This window comes from Canis lupus, chromosome X (genome assembly GCF_048164855.1).
Source record: "Canis lupus baileyi chromosome X, mCanLup2.hap1, whole genome shotgun sequence".
NCBI classification, from domain to species: Eukaryota; Metazoa; Chordata; class Mammalia; order Carnivora; family Canidae; genus Canis; species Canis lupus.
In genome coordinates this window covers 44,537,696-44,547,858 of record NC_132876.1, presented here as the reverse complement: position 1 = coordinate 44,547,858, position 10,163 = coordinate 44,537,696, and the positions used below count along the sequence as shown (strand labels likewise).

The following is a 10,163-nucleotide window of genomic DNA, read 5'->3' as shown; positions in this document are numbered from 1 at the left end:
CTATTGCCTGGGACTAAGTCTAGGTGAAAATAGTCCAGAAGTAGGGTCTCCTATATTCCATTCAGTCTCCACATATAAGATAACCTTGGTTGTAGCACTGCTGAGAATATTGGGGTCCCAATTTAGTAAGAGATTCCACACTGGGGGAGGCAAGCCAAGAAGACCTGAAACTACTGCACCCCTCCAATGAATACCCGGGTTCTAAAGCAGGAGTGTCATTCATTGAAAAGTTCAGCATTCCCAGCTTCACAAGTATAGCTCAGAGATTTTTTTCTTACTTTGAAGAAGCAGGCCATTAAACAAGGGGTGCTGCATCTCTTCTCAATGGAAATGAATCAATTTGCAACAGACTATGAAGAAGTTGAAGCCTGAGACTCCCTCAAAAATAATGGAGTTTGTGGTTAAGTGCAAATATAAGCAAATTGGTAGAATTATTCAAATTAAAATTTAAACTGTAGGAAAGGTAGCTTACCAGAGAGAACCGGGGAAAGAGACAGCTAAGGAGAGCCCTATGGGGTGAGAACAAATCTCAAACACTGACCCCAAAACTGTCCCATCAAAGAAACCCAAATTTAACTGGCTCAGTCTACTGAGCAATTTGTGCCTTATCCAGTAAATGGTGAAGTTTACCAGCTGAGTCTGGTCAGAGAAAGAGACAATCAAAGGGAGCCTTTCAAAAACAGTCAACCTAGGATGATTGCAGGCATATAAAATCCTGTGCTTTGTTCTCTGGGGTGGAAAATCAGAGGTTTCACACTTTAGAGGAGGGGTAATAGGCTTTGCCCAAGTAATCCAACCAGTCTTCAAACAAATAAAAAAGCAAAGAACAATAACAAGCACCAGAGGGGGAACCAGTAGCAGAATAGCTACAATTATCATCTCAAATGCACAGTTTTCCACAAAAAATTAAGAGATGTGCAAAGAAACAGGGAAGTCTGACCCCAGTTTTGATTTACTGCTTTCCACCTCACTGGTAAGAAAGAGATGCTCCACCCTAAATGGGATGGGATGGCCAAACACAAGACAGATGAAATAAAACAGAAGTTTATTAATCAGTTGTACAGTTCCAAAGGAAATCATGGCAGTCTACCCAAGGCCACTTGAGAGTTGTACTTGGAAACAGAGTGAATAAGCAGGGGCTTAGGAGGAAAGGCTTTGTAGAAACAAGAGGTTAATGTGACCCTTAATTTTATGGGAGGATGTGATTGGTTTGAATAGTTTTGCAATCTGACAAGGAAGTGAAAAATATTAGGCTGAGGATTGGGTGGAGTATAGCGATCTGGCTCTTAGGGGACCTGTCTGTCTAGACAGGTCTTCCCACTGGCTGGGGGGCAATATTGGGTAATAGCAGAAGGACACACAGCTAGGCTTTTGAGTCCACATGTCAAAGTAGCACATGGATTTTTAAGCCTTCCAATATAGACCTAAACAGTGGGAAAAAACTCATCAAAAGGAACTGCCTGGCTTTCCCTGTGGATCTCTGCTTGTGAAGGACTGCAGATCAGTAAGTGAGAAATTGTGAATTGTTGAAGTGGCTGCTGCAGGCTAAGTAGGAAAGACAACAAAGATTGTGCAGTCAGGACTGTCATAGGAGCCTGAGGGTATATTTCTAGCATCAGAGTGTTACATGAAGCACTCATAAAAGATGAGGCCGGGGAGTCCCTGGGTGGCTCAGTTGTTGGGTGTCTGCCTTTAGCTCAGGTTCTGATCCTGGGGTCCTGGGATTGAGTCCCACATTGAGTTCCCCACAGGGAGCCTGCTTCTCCCTGTGCCTATGTCTCTACCTTTCTCTCTGTGTCTCTCATGAATAGATAAATAAAAATCTTAAAAAAAAAGGTGAGGCCAAGAGAAAGAAAGCTTCTTAGCAATCAAACTAAATCCAAGCACAATGTCTTACCAGAGCAAAAAGGAAATATTCAGATTTTATGAAAGCCTGCATTCAGGAGGAGTAAATCCACCAAAGAATGAAACTGGATTGTTGACATCAATTTATTAAATTATAGGAAGTATAAACACAAAAGAGAAATCCATGAAACAAAGTAGAATTGGACTTGATATAGATATTACTTTGATCACATCAATACCAAGAGCAGAAGAAAGTCTAACAAGTATCTAGAAAGCTGGTGGTTATGAAATGACAAATCAGTATGTAAAGCAAAATGGAAAATAGAACATAATCTTCCCTCTGGCAATCTCTGGTGGACTATGTTATTGGGTCTGTATTTTCTCATGTCTTCCACTTTTTTTAACATTGAATAACTGACACATCAGACCTAGATTCTCCAGGACAAGCTGTAAAACTGAAGAGACGGTAAAACCACTTGATATGGCACAAGTGGGTGAGACCGCTTCTGGTAATGCTGAATCAACTAATGGAGCAGTTAATTCAAATCAAGCAGTTCAAGTGAGGCAACTGATAATGGTTTAGAAGAAGAGGAAGAAACAGTTCTTTGGGATATCTCACCCTTTAAGCACCAGTAATTCTAGATAGCAGTTATTCATCAGGTCATGCAGAGGCCACCTATGAGTCAGACTAGAAAGTATTTGACCTTTATTATGTCATGAAATATGCTCTGCTACTAACAGAAGAACAACTAAATAGTAAATCTGCTTTTCTCCTGAATGAAAGGAGCACACCAGAATTCTGCCTAATTTTAGACCTGTATAAAACACTACATGCACTGTAGTCTAAATGACCTTGGAGATGTTGACCTTACTTTCCAGTCATTTGCAAGATATCCTTGATCAGATTTTGGTTAGTTTAAGACTATGCTTCCAGGAATCCTGAAAATCAGTTTATCTCAAAATATGAGGTTGTTCTTTTTATTATTCCTCAGACAGCATTAGCAATACCACCTAAAAGTGTTAGACCCTAAAAGGCAATTGCTCAGGCACTAACCTTTCTGTGAACATTATTTTAATTTACAAGGAACATATACAAAGTATTTACCCTCAGAAGACATCTTTCAAAATTGTAATTGTTGACAAACTACCACAAGCCTTTACATATCAGCTTTTCAATGGAATTGTTACAAAAAGCAGGCTTGTAGTTAATATATTACAATATACTCCTAAAAGTGATTCCTTTTTTGTAGAAGCTTGTAGTCTTGAATGGAGATTTTCGACCTCACATCAGAGGAAAATTTTGCTTGCATGATTTGCTGTCTTCAGATTAAATACAAAGACTTGTCAAATCGCTTAAGGGAGAGAGAATACAGGGCCCTATTGGATGAAGGCAAAACATTGTTATTACTATTGAAATTTTTCATTTTTAGCAAATCTTGCATTTCTTAATTGTGGTGTTCAGTGATAATCAATGGTTACAGAAAGAGACTTTATCTCAGATTCAATACATAGAGAGGCTGAGGCAAAATGTCCTTGGAATTCATGCAACTCTGAAATTTTTTACATACAGAACATATGTAGTTTACATAGAATTATGCTTCTGCCACAAGTACTTTTGACCTGTAGTCATAAAAGATTTTATAATAAAAAAAGATGAAAATGGACTTGTATTTCTCTCACCATTTGGTGTTCTCAGTGGATTCAAAGCCATTTTTCTGTTACTTTAAGATTATCATCTTAATAGAAATTGCCAGTAAAAGTTGTTTTATTTTTCCTGTTAAGGTTTATAACTCTTTTTACATTTATTGACCTGTGTCAGAATTTCATTATGTATTTTAGCTGAAGCACTTCATAGCCTTTTTTAAATGGTCAATTTTGCTTTTTACAATACACTTGAATGCCATTTGCCTACTTGTTCTGCCTGCCTGCATATTGTGTATTTGTTTTAAAATTCTCTCTAATTTCAGTCCATCTAAGTTTCACTTAGAAAGATGCGCATTTACACTTTGTTTCCTAAATATTTCACTGTAGTTGAAATCTTTTCAGAAATGAAGACATCGAGTAGATAAGAATATATAAATGACTAATACTCATAAGATGTAAACCATTGTGATGGCATATGTCCCAAATGGTAATATCTTCCAACAGCACACAGATTTAATGGATGAAGGTATGCCTCGGACATCAGGAATCTTCAAGGAGAGTGAATTCAGCCACCTTTTGCATTTAATTTGATTGCTGCTCCCTTTAGCTTTCTCCAGGAATGAAGCATTCAGCACAGTGACTCAATATTTTCACTTAATTTGCATGGGCTGAGTACCTCTGTTATGTTCTCAGTGGTAATCTAGTTAAAGCTCTGTGCATCAGTTCTGGTTATAACTTATTCTATACATAATCTTGTGGCATAGCACACATTCGAGCCATAAACGTACTTAATATGCTTTTACAGTGGTTTTCTCTGTGACAAGAAAGTGGTCTTTAAGGCTCAGTTCTCTGGTAGAGCTACCATAAGTGATTGATACTTTTATAGTAATTTTTATTCTGCTTTTAGTGAGTTTTTATTTGAAACTCAAATGTGTAATATGTAATAGAATGTTTTCCTATTAACTGAGTTAACTTGCCATAAGCTCAGTCTGCTTTCCTATAATGGGTGCCACAGACTCAGACTGCTTTTCTTTAGAGTGTCAAAGAAAAAATCTTTTTTCTAGAGAGAAGTTTGATATTTTCTATGCTTGTTAAGAAAGTATAGTATTAGAAATTAAGAGTGGACAAGTGGAAGTTGAATATTTCAACTAGTTATTATTTATATTAATTGCTTACTAATAAAACTTGTACTTTTTACATATTAGATGCAGCTTTGTTATCAAATGAATCCTAAAACAAGGAGAACATTTAACTTTGAATTATTTATTTTAAAACCACTAGTTATAGCAATTATCAGTATGTTAAGATTTTCACATTTCATCAGATTGAGCATTTTCTCACTATATTACCTGTTGTGTATGTAGTCAGCATGTTTACTAAAGTATAAAAATTAGCAAGTTTAGGATGCCTGGGTGGCTCAGTGGTTAAGTATCTGACTTTGGCTCAGGGTGTGATCTCAGAGTCTTGTTATCGAGTTCCGCATCTGGCTGCTTCTCTGTCTCTCATGAATAAATAAATAAAATCTTTTTTTAAAAATTAGCAACTTCAGCAAGCTTATTTTGAAGAAAGTTCTTATTTAAAAAATAATTATGGCAGATTTTCTTCAAAAATAATTGAAATCATTTGCAATTCAGAATGCCATTTTTAAATTTACATCAAGGTATTTTGGAAATATTACAGATTTATTTTAATGATAATCATTGATATGTACTTTTGTTAAGATATCTAGCCATCTTTATGTTTTTAGTCTCCATCTTTCCTGAAGAAAAAAAAAATTCATAGTTTCAAATAAAGGGACTGCTTGTGAGACTGACCTGATGCCATATTTAACAAATAGTTATCACAAATTAACCACTGTATGTTCAAAAACTAAAAGATCCACTATTTTTTAAAGATTTTATTTATTTATTCATGAGAGACACAGAGAGAGAGAGAGAGAGGCAGAGACACAGGCAGAGAGAGAAGCAAGCTCCACGCAGGGAGCCCGACCTGGGACTCGATCCTGAGTCCAGGATCAGGCCCTGGCCTGAAGGCGGCGCTAAACCGCTGAGCCACCCAGGCTGCCCAGGAACCACTATTAAAGTACACACAAAAGTATGATGACAATGCCTCATCCAAAAAAAGATTGTTGGGGCACCTGGGTGGCTGTCAGTTAAGGGTCTGCCTTTGGCTCAGGTCATGATCCTAGGGTCCTGGGATCAAGCCCTGCATTGGGCTCCCTGCTCAGTGGGGAGCCTGCTTCTCTCACTCCTCTGTGCTTGTGCCCTCTGTCATAAATAATAAATAAATAAATTAAATAAATAAATAAATAAATAAATAAATAATAGATAGATAGATAGATAGATAGATAGATAGATAGCAGAACAACTCCACAATTAAAGGTAGAGAAAGCCACATGGAAAGGGTAGGAAGGGATGAGACAAGTTGATGGAGCTAAATAGTCCCATGGGACTGTCCTTAGGAGGGAGGAATGCTGCAGGCATGGAGAGGGGAGAGAAACATATATCACACTGAGTAGCATAACACAGAAAAGATGAATCCCATAACATCTGCCTTTAAAAAAACAGAGAGGTTACATTTTATGAGTTCTTACAACTGGTGAGCCTTAAAACCTGGAATTTTAAAAACCAAGGGGCTCAAGTCTAAGAGAGCCAGCAGGGTGATAAGAAATTGACTCCCTGCCCTCTAAAATATACCACAATAAACAGCTCATGGAGATAAAGTATAGAAGTAACACTTTGAAAAATGCCTAGGCATATGTGAGGGAAAGTTGTTCACTCATCTCACAACAGATACTGGAGGGACAGAGATCCTTGGCAGACGCCTCCATGAACAGAGAAGCTGGCAGCACATTTTGCTCCCCTTGTCCCCACCATAAACACATGGCCATCTGTGGGAAACCGCATAGTGCCAAGAAGCCTGCCCCATATCTTGCTAATGCTTCTGCCTTGCCCCCCACCTCATGAATATTTCATTGAATAGCTTAAACCTTCCAAAATCTGGGGATGGAAACAGAAATCCAGATCTATGAGGTATAGAGATTCCCCAACAAAACCAACCGAAATTAATCCACACCCAGGCACATGGTAATTAAAATGGCAAAAAGTAGAGATAAAGAGAACATTTTAAAAGCAGCAATAAAAGAGAAGACAGTTATATACAAAGGAAACCTTATAAGGCTACCAGTGGATGTCTCTGCAGAAACTTTGAAGGCCAGAATAAAGAGGCATGGTATATTCAAAGTGCTGAAATGAAAATAAATCTTTAACCAAGAATACTATATGCAGCAAGGCTATGCATCAGAATAGAAGGAAAGAAAAAGAATTTCCCATACACACAAAAGTTAAAGTAACATTTGAGCACTAAAGCATCCCTTCAGGAAATGCTGAAGGGGACTCTGAGTGTAAAGGACAGAGCATAACTGAGTATGAAAAGTAGAAAGCACAAAAGCAATAAAAATAGTATGTTTGTAAAAATCAGTCAAGGGACTCACAAAATAAAAGGATATTAAGTATGATACCATATACTTAAAATGTGGGGAGGGGAAAGATTTGGTTCAAGCCAGCTTAATATAGACTGCTATATGCAGAAGAGTTTTCATACAAATCTGGTAACCACAATTTAAAGCCCGTAATATATATGCAAAAAATAAAGAGAAAGAAATCCATGTATACCACTAAAGAAAGCCACCTATTCATGAGAGAAGAGGATTTGAGGAAAGGAAAAGAGAATTACAAAAGCAACCACAAAAAAGTAACAAAACAGAAATAAATACATACCTATCATAATTACCTTGAATGCAAATGTACTGAACACTCCAATCACAAGACATAGGCTGACAGAATGAAAGAAAACAAGACCCATCTATATGCTGTCTACAAGAGGCTCGTTTCAGACCTAAAGATACATGCAGTTTGAAAGTGTAGGGACAGAGAAGCCATTTATCATGCAAATGAATATGAAAAGAAAGCCAGAGTCGCAATATGCATATCAGACAAAATATATTTTAAAACAAACAAAAACTATAACAAGAGACAAAGGACACTATATAAACATAAACAGAACCCTCCAAAAAGAGGATATAACAATTGTAAATATTTATGCACCTAACATAGGAGCATACAAATACATAAAGCAGTTAATAACAAATGTAAAGGAGCTAACTGGTAGTAATGCAAAAATATTAGGGAACTTTAACACCCCACTTACATTGATGGACAAATCATCCATACAGAAAATCAACAAGGAGATATTGGATTTAGGGACACCTGTGGGTGGCCTAGAGGTTGAGCATCTGCCTTCAGCTCAAGAAGTGATCCTGGAGTCCTGGGATCAAGTCCCACATTAGGTTCCCTGCATGAAGCCTGCTTCTCCCTCTGTCTGTGTCTCTGCCTCTCTCTGTGTGTGTGTGTGTGTGTGTCTCTCATGAATAAATAAATAAGATCTTAAAAAAAAAAGAAATAGGGCAGCCTCGGGGGCTCAGCTGTTTAGTGCTGCCTTCAGCCCGGGGCGTGATCCTGGAAGCCCGGGATCGAGTCCTACGTCAGGCTCCCTGCATGGAGCCTGCTTCTCCCTCTGCCTGCGTCTCTCTCTCTCTCTCTCTCTCTCTCTCTCTCTCTCTCTCATGAATAAATAAATAAAAATCTTAAAAAAAGAGAAAGAGATATTGGAGTTGAGTGACACCTTGGACCAGATGGATCTAACAGATATATTCAGAACATTCCATCCTAAAACACCAGAATATACATTCTGCTCAAGCACACACAAAATATTCTCCAGGATGTATCACATACTAGGCAGCAGTCAAATCTCAACAAATTCACAAAAATCAAAGTCATACCATACATCTTTTATGGCTACGACATCATGAAATTAGAAATCAACCACAAGAAAAAATCTGGAAAGAGCACAAATACATGGAGGTTAAATAACATGCTAATAAATAATGAATGGGTCAACCAAGAAATCAGAGAAAATTTCTTAAAAAATACATGGAGACAAATGAAAATGAAAACACAATGTTCCAAAATCTTTGAGATGCAGCAAAAGCTTTCCTAAAAGGGAATTTTAGAGGCCTAATATATGAAATAAGAAAAATCTCAAATTTATAAAGTTAAAAATTGGACTACCCTATGATCCAATAATCACACTACTGGGAGTTTGCACAAAGAATTTGAAAACACTAATTCAAAAGGGTATATGCACCCCTCTGTTTACTGCAGCTTTATCTACAACAGCCAAATTATGGAAACAGCCCAAGTGTCCATGGATAGATGAATGGATAAAGAAGTTGTGGTATATATTTACAATGGAATATTATCCAGCCATCATAAAAAATGACACCTTGCCATTTGCAACAACATAGATGGAACTAGAGAGTATAATGCTAAGCAAAATAAATCAATCAGAGAAAGACAAATACCATATGATTTCACTCATTTGTGGAATTTAAGAAATAAAACAAATGAACCAATGCAAAAGAGAGAGAGAGAGAGAGACAGAGAGAGAGAGAGACAGAGAGAGAGACAGAGACAGAGAGAGAAACCAAAACAAACTAGTAACTTTAGAGAACAAATGGATGGTTACCAGGGAGAAGGTGGGAAGGGAATGGGTGAAATAGGTGAAGGGCATTAAAGAGTGCACTTATCTTGATAAGCATAGAGTAATATATAAAATTGTTAAATCATATACATCCAAAACTAATTTAGCTTTGTATGTTAACTATACTGGAATTAAAAAGAGAAACTCACGTGTGATTTTTAAGGCCTGACTATAGGCAATTACAAAGGTTTCCATGGCAGACCTCATAAGAGATTCCTGCTCTTCCCAAACCAGACTTGTACAGCTAATGAACTGAAGTCTCTAAAGGGAGTTGTCAAGAAATCAGGCTCTCCTGGCTTGCCATGCTTTTACACGGGGCTGCATTCCTAGCTCAGGTGCCTCCATTTGGAGGCCTCTTTATCACTTGCCTTGGCAGAGGTCTTCCTCGGGTACCTCAGCTGAAGTCTCCTTAGAGGGGATAGAGAGGGAAGGAACGCCGAGAAACATTTTCTTCTCTCTAAATCAGTACTCCTGCACTCTAATCCCTTCCCCCTTCCAGCATTCCTGAGATCCTCCACCAATAAAACTTCAGAAGCATTTTTTTCAGGGGTCCCTCCACAGTGGGACAATCCTCAGGTCTGTGTTCATTCATCTGACCCTATACTGGTGCTGGTCCATGGGCAAAAATGGAACAGAGAGAAGTCAGCACTCTCTCCAGTTTAGCTTTTTGCTTTTCTTATGGCAGTCAGTGATTTAAGGCTTGACTGTTACTTTCATTTTGGCTTGTTGTCTAAAGCATCTACTCTGGCAGATCAGTTTTCTCTCCAGCTCAACTGAGCTCCTGACAAATCTGTGTAGTGAGCCAGGCAATTAACCACAGTGCCATTCTGGAGAAGCAGAAAGCCTGCAGATCCCATGAGGTACCTTTGCAAAATATTCACAGAGTCAGCAAGGCATATCAGAAGGGTGCTAGCAGATAGTTTCCAGAGTCTGAATGTCCTATGGGGCACTTTGTCAGCCATGCTATGTGTCTTGAGGAACGCTAGAGGTAGACACGCAGCATTCTTAGAAGGTGTTAGCAGATTTTTAATATAAACTTTTCAGTTCTGGGGGAGATCGCTTTAGTCTCTCTC

The 10,163-nt window shown here is 38.1% G+C and overlaps 1 pseudogene; it reads left to right on the top strand.

Moving 5' to 3' along the window:
- The first annotated feature begins 2,192 nt into the window (after positions 1-2,192).
- On the top strand, positions 2,193-2,745 carry LOC140628452 (CTD small phosphatase-like protein 2 pseudogene; annotated as a pseudogene).
- The last annotated feature ends 7,418 nt before the right edge of the window (positions 2,746-10,163 follow it).